Genomic DNA, 10,173 nt, shown 5'->3' with positions numbered 1-10,173 from the left:
TCTTCTTCTTCTTCTTCTTCTTCTTCCTCTTCCCCTTCCCCTTCCCCTTCTCTTTCTTCCTCCTCCTCCCCCCTCCTCCTCCCTCAACCCCCTCCCTCCTCCTTCTCCTCTTCTTCTGGTTTCAGAAGGAATGGTCACCTTTCCTTCAGGATGTTAGAGGTTTGAATCAGCCTAATTATGCAAAGTGAGGGAAGACCTTTTTAAAAACAAGCCAGAAAAGCACAGGATTTCAGTACTAAAATAGAAAGGTTATCCTAATTCCAGATCTTTGGTAAAGATTCTGACTATAATTGATTGCCCACACCACCAAAAGATGGTGCAATTTGTAGTGACAGGTGACTGTGACTGTGATTTTCCTTTTGAACATGTAAACAAAGGGGAAAAGCCTTAGGGAATTTTGGGAAATGCATTAATTTCAGTTCTCTTAAATAAACAGACTCACAATTACTTCACAGGTGGAAGGAAGAGTGTGGGCTGTGGTTATCGCTTGTGTTCCCCTCCCTGTGTCCTTTTCTTTCTTGTCTCCTTGTGCTCCTGCTCGATAGTTTGTCCTCCCTCTGCAGCTTGTCCTGTTTTTTCTTCCTTTGGGACTCGTCCTGAAGCGAGTCTCGCTCCAGTTTCCGAGTGCTGGGAACGTCTTCCACACTGGTGTTTCTGAACAGAGATTTGTCAGAACCGATGTTTGCTGCCGAAGTACCCAGATCATCTTTCTCATTCACTTCGTCCTCTTCACCTGTTACATGGCCTGCTGGGCCAGCAGGGCGGCTTTCCTCTGCCCCTCCTCTTCTGAAACCATCCTGGGCTTCACCATGATTTGTGCCTGCTTCGCAATCAAAGTGGCAATGGCCTGAACCTCGCCTCCTTCTTTTTACTTTGGTGGTGACCTTTTGCATTTCTGACCATCGCTTTACAAGTTTCTTACAGATATCAAGGAGGGAATCTTCTTCCAGGAAAGTGGAGAGGATACCTTGCATGGCATCCAGATTCTCTTCCTCTTCGTCCTGTAGGACACTGAGGATATAAGTGCCGGCCTGATCCACTCCCAAAGCCTCCAACTCTTGGTCCAGCCAGGATCCAAAGACCCCACCATTGCCTTCACAGAGGATTGCCCAGGGCACTTCGCTGGGCACCGCCATGCTGGGGAGGGGGGACCGTGCAACTTTTTATAATGGTCAAAACAAAGAAACTTCTGTCAGTGGGTGGAAAATGGTGTGTGGTGTGAAATACTATTCATCCTCATAAAAGGAGATTCTGTGTCTTGCACTAACATGAATGAAATGGAAGATACTATGTTAAGTGAAACAATCCAGGCACTGAATGATGCTTTGAGATCTTGCTTCTATGTGGAATCTAAAATGACTGAATTCAAAAAGATATGATGGTATTAAAAGGGTTTTGGGGAAGGGAAAAAAGTTGGCCAAAGAACGCAATTATCAGGAGGAATAAGTTCAAGAGATTAAAACAATGCGAGGTAATTCATATGCTAATTAGCTTAATTTAGCAATTCCTAAATTCATGTATATTGCTAACCACCTTGTTTTGTTAAATATATTTAACTTTATTATATTATTATATATCATATTATTATATGACACAATATTTTAAATTTTTATTTGTCTTGGATTTTATTCTTGACATTGCCTTTCAGGTAAAGCTCCAAAACTTTGGGTAATTTTAATTTTTTAAAAAAAATGCATATGGAGTGCTGAAACATGCCTTTAATCCTAGCACTTGGGAGCCATAGGCAGAGGCAGGCGGATCTCTGTGAGTTTGAGGCCAGCCTGGTCTGCAAGAGCTAGTTCCAGGACAGCTAGGGCTGTTACACAGAGAAAACCCTGTCTTGGAAAAACAAATGTTTTGCTTGTCCCTTGTGCATTTAGTGTCTGTGGAGTCCAGAATAGGGAGTTGGGTCCTCTGGAAGTGGAGTTACAGACGCTTGGCAGTCAACACATAGGTGCTGGGAATCGAACCTGGATCCTCTGGGAGAACAGCCAGTGCTCTTAGCAGTCAAATCACATCTGCAGTCCCAAGGGTAATTTTCAAAATGGACACAAACCTTAATTTTGAACTTACAGACTAACGGGTGATACTTTGTTTACCATTTACCATGTGATGTAGTACGAGTTGAAGACATTCCATATTACGTGGCTTTGAGTGGAATATTTGTAACTTTCTAACAGGATTTCAGTGGTCACCAGGGCCCTGCAGCACGTGGCATTAGAAGGTGAGGTCGGAAGAACAGGGAGACCAGCTGGTGCTAGCACAGGTAAATAAGACGCCGCGCTGTAGTCAAGAGTTCCATGCGAACCGTCTCCGTGGATCTTTCCAGCACATGCTCCCACCTCAGTTCTCAGTTCCTCATCTGGTTTGAGCAAAGGAAGAGGCTCTGTTGAAATTGAATAAGAGTTCTTGGCCCTGGTCCACGTGGTGAGCATGCCGACGGGGATCCTGGACATGAATTGGTAGTTAAAAGCTACTGGTCCACAGACTGCAAGCCTGTGAGGTCTGACCTGATTGCGCTCTCTCTCTCTCTCTCTCTCTCTCTCTCTCTCTCTCTCTCTCTCTCTCTCTCTCTCCCCTCCCCCTCCCCCTCTCCCTCTCCCCCCCCCTCACTCCATGGGGAGTTAGGAGGGAAATGAGATTTCTGCCGCAGGCAGTAGACTCACTAAGCAGGAAGTGAGGCACATCCAGGAAACGATTCTTTTCTTCTGTGCCTTCAAGGGACATGTGGGTTGAAACAAGATGAAGCTAAAAGACCGAACTGAAAGTTAGGAGGCCCGTCTTTCTTTGGCTTTGCAGCCATTGAGGAAATGTGACAGAGAAAGCCTGAAGAGTAGGTCCCCCCATCACAGCACTTCACAGTTTATGAGGTGCTTACGGTTTATGTGGGCTAGAAACGGTTATTGCCACTTTTATTCATACGAGGACCCTGGAGCCCCGAGACACGAGGTGACCTGCCCTTAGAGAAATGGTCGGTAAACAGGGTCAGAATTTGAACCTGAGTCTGCTTGTCGCCGGGTTTCTTTCTCGTACCAGTTACACAGCGGTGCCTGCTATATTGAAGTTTGAAATACTGACCCTACGTGGCATTCCCACTGAGGTTGATCTCAGGAAGCTGGGTTGTGGCTTGGCTGCCAGGGTTTTCAAAGTTTCCCGGGAGATTCCAAGTAGGCTGAGCACTATGGCTGCCTGCTGTCCCCTCCCCAGAGGCTGGGGATCAGCTCCTGCTGATCCATCCCTTCTCTCCCGTGACAAGAACCCCCGCGGATCATGGTAGACACCAGGTTCCGCTCTGAGGGTGGAGAGATGGCCTTTGGGACCTGCTCTCAGGGGATGCTGTGACTCTGGGGACCACCAGGCCAGGGAGATAATCTGAGCACTGCACCTCCCTCACACTGACCACCTGCAGTCATTTAATGTCACCTGACTCAGTTTCCAGAATGGCATACATTTTGCGAGAAGGCATGTTAGTAAAGCCTGCGCCGCCCCTTCCAGCTTGCAGGAGGCTCCAGTGCCCCACAAGCTGGAGAGCTTCTCTCTCCTGTTACTTGGTTTGCTCCCATGGGTCCCGGGCCTGGGCACTTCTGCTTCCAGGATCTGGCATCTCCAGGTGCCTCATCGGCCAATGCCGGCCTCCTCCTGGAGTCCTAGAAGGCGTGAGGGAGGCAGGGCTGTGAAGATTAGAAAGCTTGTTGTTTGCAATCAGGATATGTGAGCTCTGACCTTGTAACCTCCTGGACTTTGGACCTTGAGCAAGCTTTCTGACCTCTCTGAGCCTTACTGCCCTTGCATACAAGGGTATGAAAGTTGCCATCTCATGGGTTGATGGCCCGATGCAGGGAGGTGGCAGAGAGGAAGTGCTCACACCAGAGACTGCTGTGCTCAACAACCAGTAACTGTATCACTGAGGAAATTGAAGAAAAGTTCTCTCTCTTTTTGAGACAAGGTCTCACTGTGTAGCCCTAGTTAGCCTTGGCTAGCTATGTACACTGTACATCAGGCCAGTTTCTTTTCTTTCATCGATTCTTTGTGGATCTCACCTCATCCATTCTGATCCCAGTTATATCCATGTCTTCTTGAGTTTGCCCTCTGCCCTTGCAACCCCGCCCAATCAGGACCAAATTTAAAAGAGAAACAAAAAACCAAAGAAATGATACAAAAATAACAACAACAAAATCAGACTTTTGTTGAAGAAGCTGTAGCATGGCTCATTGCGTCACACAGTTTACCCTTTAGTTCATTCACCTCTACTTGCAAGTGTTTGTTGTCTCAAACCACTGGTCTGGCTTTGAGGCCTCTGCTTTCTGCTACACCACTGATAATGGGCTCTCAGTGGGGCTCCTCTTGGGTAGCCCATTGTCTTGTGTCATGGACATCCTGCTGTTTGGGATCTGTAGGTTTATCCACTTACATGCTCCAACAGTTCATAGATTCAGTGGACACTGGCGGGGGGGGGGGGTGGCAACTCATAGCTCTGGTCCTGGGCCTGGGTGGTAGCTGTGTTGATCAGCTTGCCAGTTTTCCCTCATGGCCATTGCCCAGATGAGCTCTCCAGCACTGCCTAGGCTAGCTCACCCAGTGCAGCCTACAGCAGGGAGTGGGGTCAGCTCTCCTGCCCTGAGGCCCTAAGATCCGGGTCCCCCTCACTCACATCGACCAGGCTGGCTTCTAACTTACAGAGATTGGCCTTCCTTTGCCTTCCCAGTGCTGGGATGAAAGGCGTGCACCATCACAGTGTGGAAATAAGCTCTCCCTGAATATCCGGCAAATCATCTACACTAGATGACTTAGCACTCAGCCTCGGAACAACTTTGCCAGGTTCACATCATTTTCTCTATTGTATAAGTGAGACAACCGGAATTAGAGAGTACAAAAACTCATTTTCAGGTGCACATCTAGTAAGCTTCAGGGCCAGAACTTGCTTTCTTCTGACTTGTCTGACGTTGAGATTTTTTGGAGATCTGTTGGACAGAGTTGTGAGTGTCTGGTAGACCGCAGAGCACAGGAAGCAGCCATCAGCTTGGCTGTCTGTGAGGAGAGAGAGCAGCACCCAGTGGGCTGGGCAGCAGCTTCCTGCTTCCTCTTTGTCTCCAGAGGACAAGCCGATGGGTAGGAGCAGCAGCGGGCTAAGAGGAAAGTGACTTCAGCAGCCACACAGTAATACCCTGTCTGCTTGCCTGCGACCCAAGGGTCAAAACAGTGGCCTTCTGCCCATCCTTAGGAACAGAGAGTCATTTTTGTGTGTATGAGGGTAGGCAGATGGTGGCAGGTGTGGTGAAGTGGGTGGGGGAAGGAATGACATCTCCCTCTGGCAGGGACCTGGGTGGGACTGGCACCTGGTGGGCTCTCAGCCGGTTCCCATGGAAAGGAGGCCTGGGGGTGGGTGGCCTACTCCCCAGCTGCCTCTTCTGTCAGGCTCCCGTGCATGTGCATCTCAAGCCTCTGCCTTTGCATGCAAGGTGGAACCAGGCTGTTGATGAGAAATGGCAATCACAGCTCCCACAGCAGCCTGACCACGGGGGGCGCATGCTGATGAGTAAGAGGAGGCAGATCAGGAGACTCCAGGAGGCTGGCACCTCACAGCCCTGAGCAGTATGACTGTGGGGTTTGTTTGGTCCTTTAGAGAGCACTGCCACCCATCCAGGCCTTGCCCAGTGGGCTGAAGAGGCCCTACAGGGAGATAGAGTCTGAACAGAAACTTCACGCGGACTGCCACCGGGTGTGACTGGTCGCTTGGCTTGATGTCCTCGTTGACCAGCTAAGTGCAGTGTGATGGCCACGATATCCCTCCAGTGCACCACGTCATGCCTGCTGAGAGCCAGGACAGTGACCTTAGCTTGCCCTGCCCCATCTTAGCTCTTGGCACAGGCACAAGACAAATGTAGTTCATAGATGATGGGAGGGAGGGAGGGAGGAAGGGAGGGAGCTTCGCCGCGCAGGTGTTGGCTTGATTTTGCTTAGTGGGAAAACACTTGGTTTAATCTTCCCCCAGCTCCAAAGTTTACTTGGAATATCTACATATTTTACACAAGTAGGGGGAAACAAATCCTGTGATATATACTTTATTATATAGCTGGACCCACTTTCTTTCCTTTTAAAATCCGGGTCTTAGATAGTCCTGACTGGCTTTGAATTCTTCATCCTCCTGACTCTGCCTCCTGAATGTTGAGATTCCAGGTATATGCCACCACCACACTCTGTTTATGCAATGCTGGAAACCGAACCCAGGGTTTTACTATGCTCAGACCAGAAAGGAGGGTTTTGGAACAAGGATCCCCCTCCCTATGTAACTGCTAAATCAAGGTCCTTCTCGCTAGGTACAATTTTATGTTAACTTTTCTTGTGTATTTCGTGAGTGGATACTATGTAAACATCCCCTTTCTCTATGTGTTTTGCATGATGAGTTTAGGACTTGTTAATGATTCTGCCTGGATCAATTACGACTGTGCAGTTGGATTCACTTTTAAAGACAACACAATTACCAACCAAAAACAAACGAACTTTCTAGGGCTTATTTATTGGCAACAGTGCAATCTTGTGCATCCCAAACGCTGTTTGCTTGGTTCTCTTCCTAGCTTTGGTTCTGTTGAGTGCGGCTTAGTCAGTTGTTAAGTACACACTGCTGACTGTCACATATACACGGCTGTGTTTACAGTTAGGGTGACAGTATCTCAGTGGATGCTGGATCATTCTATCTGATTCATTCTCGTCTTCCAGAGCCAATGGTCCCCTTGCGGCTCAACACAGCCTCCTAAATTTGGTCTGAACTTAAGCTCTGTCTCCTTCTATTTAGAGCCAGGATATGTGGTGTTACTCTTTGCACCCCAGTGACTCTAATTTCCACTCAGCCTTTCTTTGCGAGTGACTCAGCATTTTATGGCCTGACATTTTAAGAGAACCACTTTGCTATTAAACTGAAGCCATATATTAAAGTTAAACCTTGAAGCAAGCATGGGTCCAACAAAGGTTAGACAAAGATAAGACAATTTGTCACACCTCCTAGCCCATGGTGCAGGGCAGAGATGACATGAGGCTTTGGAACCAGAGTGCACTGGGACCTCTCACCTCAATGTCTTCTTTCCTTCCTTTCTTATTTTCTTGGGGGGTGGGGTGAGGGGGAGAACACAAGGTCTCACTGTATAGCCCAGGTTGGCCTGGAACTTCTTATGCAGCCCAGGCTAGCCTTGCACACAAGGCATTTCTCTTGCCTCAGCCTCTCCCTGTTTTCAAATTCTTCTGTGAAGAAGCATCCAGATTCAGCCAGACCCTCTCTGGTTGCATTTACAGACTAGAACATTCTGTGCTCAGATTTGGGGCCCTGGGACAGAATATTTAAGGCATGCTTAAAAGTTGAACTTCCAAATTGGGAAAGTTGTAAATTTGAAGCGAGTTGTTATTGATTTTTGTCTCATACTGAGGAAGGATGGATGAGCTCAGGAAGAAAGCCTTCCTGTCTGAGCATCTAGCAGCAGCCTGTCAATCGAGCCGCCGTCCTTCCTCCATCATTTATTTCCAGCTCACAGAAGTGCCCAAGCTTTCTCTGCCCCAGAATGCCGGCCAGGAAAGCAGCAGCAGCTATTTTAGCAGAAGCCTTTCTGTCTGTGTCTACCTACACAAAACGAGTGATCCGGGGCACTTTCTTTCTCCAGCCTTGCTGCGTCTTGTTCTTTCTGAGAATTGAAAGGGAGGCAGAGGTAACCAGGCAGGAGAGAGCCAGAGCTGCAGAGTCGGGGTGGGGGAAAGAAAGCTGATGCAGCTGCTTCCTTCTCTTCCCTTTCCAGATTGTCTCCTCAATTCTATTATTTTGGGAACCCCAATTACCCTAAGGAGGCCCCAGCTCCCTGCAGATTCTGCTTACTTCTCCCAGTCTATCACAAACTTGTTTGCTCTTTATCCAACAGTCTTAATTAAAGTTGACATCACCCACAACCCTTGGACCATCTCTCTCTTCCCAGGCTTGCATAATATTGCATGCAGAGCTAAAGTTAACACTATTCTTCACCCATCCATCCATCCATCCATCCATCCATCCATCCATCCATCCTCTATCCATCCTTCCTCTATCCTTCCTTCCTTCCTTCCTTCCTTCCTTCCTTCCTTCCTTCCTTCCATCCATACTCCATCCATCATCCATCCATCCATCCATCCATCCATCCATCCATCCATCCATCCATCTGTCCTTCCTCAATCCATCCTCCATCCACCCCGTATCATCCATCCATTCCTCATCATCTGTCCGTCCGTCAGTCCATCCATCCTCCATTTATCATCCATCCATCCATCCATCCATCCATCCATCCATCCATCCATCATTCATCCATCTATCCTCCATCCATCCATCCATCCATCCATCCTCCATCCATCCATCATCCATCCATCCATCCATCCATCCATCCATCCATCCTTCTATCAGTCACTTGATGCCTCTTCTAAGCCAGGTTAGGTGTTGTATCCAACATCTCTCACCGTGACACCTCCACAGCTCCCTCCCTCCTCTCAGACAGGGGATAGCTTTGGGAGTAGCTCCAGTCTCATGTTACTCCGTAGTGTAGGGACCTGATGCCTGCACAGATCTTTCCTGACACCACGTGATCATCTGCCTACCTAATCAGCACTCACCAGCAGACTACTAGAGGGCACCACGCCAGTATCTAGCACAGGAGATCCTGTTGATTGACCCCTGGTGGCAGGGCAGCCCCACCCATAGGAAACAAATCCTTATTTGCCACTCTGAAGAAGTGCCAAGTGCAGTGATTTCCCAGCTATGACAAGAGCATCCCAGGGGGACAAGACTAAGTAAGGAAAGCACAGTGGTGTCTACTGGGCGTCGGGGAGGTGTAGTGTGGATGGCCACCTGGAGGGAGAGAAGCACAGTGGTGTCTACTGGGCGTCGGGGAGGTGTAGTGTGGATGGCCACCTGGAGGGAGAGTGTGTGGGAGAGGGAGAGGCTGGGAAGGGTCCAGAAGAGGGAAAATTTTAGCTGTTCCCTGAAGCATAGTAGTGATGTCACCAGATTGAGGTTTAGAATTATTTCTCCCACTGTCTCTGTCTCTCTGTCTCTGTCTCTCTCCTAGCAAGAACAATTTACTGTGTAATTTACTTCAGGTTGGGGCTGGGATTGGTGCTCCATAGTGTGCCTTAAGGCAGGATGTGTCACGTGGGACAATATAGCCCAGAGGCACATAGGACAAGACACCCCTCCCGTTTCACCTTGATAGTTAGTCCCAGACAAGTGAAGGACAGAGTAGGAGAGATCAAATCCAAGGACACGTGAATCCTGAAACCCAGTCCCAAAGGGTAAAGTACTAATGTTGTATCCTTATGTTTGAAAAACCCCAAAGAATGAACTTTAGAAGACAGTTGCCCAGAATTCTTAGCAGAAGAGGCGAGAGTAGACCTCCGGCTTTCTGTTGCCCCCCAGTCTCTGCCTGATTAGAGCCAGTTTCAAGGGTACGGAGCTCCCTCTGTGAACCATGAAGAGAGTGACTTCCCCTAGTTCTCAAATGACCCCAAAGGCAGAGAGACTGTCAGCCACCCTGGATTCAGAAAGCCAGAGCTGAGTAATGAGAGGAGAGGAAAATGTACCCGGCCGTGACATCAGATGGAATTTATTCTCATCATCTCAGGCTCCCTATTGTGTGGCACCCTCGTTCAACACCTGCACATACAGCTATATTTTAGGGTACAACTCTGAGGGCTTCAGGCTCTCAGAAATAATGGCAGTACGCTGTTACCGCATAAATGTGCCCTTTCCAAAGTACGAAACAGGAAGGTGACCTGCCGATTCAGAGGAAGGCAATAAAGCACACATTCAATTACGATGACGTACATTTAATCACAATTGTTTAATGGTATTTGAGATTTCTTATTTAATCAGTAATGAGACTACCTGGCAATTAATGTTCACAGAATCACGCCGCCCTTACCAGCTCAGTGTTGATTTTAAACTAATCTTTCTGTTTTATATCCTCTCTCTGTTTCTGCAGTTAATAAAGGTGCCATAATGAGTTGTATTAAAACATCAATTTCTTCTTTTGTTGAGCCCACAAGTTTATCAAGGGTTTTAATCAAGATACTGAGGTGATTCCTAGGAGCGTGGGTTTGGGGGTACTGCTCATATGGCGAAGGCACGTGGGAGATGTCTTGGCACATGGCCCATCAGTTCTTACAGCT

General features: G+C 48.1%; 1 pseudogene; it reads right to left on the bottom strand.

Annotated features, from left to right (window-relative positions):
* Window positions 1-480: 480 nt before the first annotated feature.
* LOC101989343 lies at window positions 481-1,136 on the bottom strand (annotated as a pseudogene).
* Between the last annotated feature and the right edge of the window lie 9,037 nt (window positions 1,137-10,173).

The sequence above is a fragment of the Microtus ochrogaster genome, chromosome 5 (genome assembly GCF_000317375.1).
Source record: "Microtus ochrogaster isolate Prairie Vole_2 chromosome 5, MicOch1.0, whole genome shotgun sequence".
NCBI lineage: Eukaryota > Metazoa > Chordata > Mammalia > Rodentia > Cricetidae > Microtus > Microtus ochrogaster.
The sequence above is the reverse complement of the archived record's forward strand: the minus strand, read 5'-3'. Positions and strand labels throughout refer to the sequence as shown.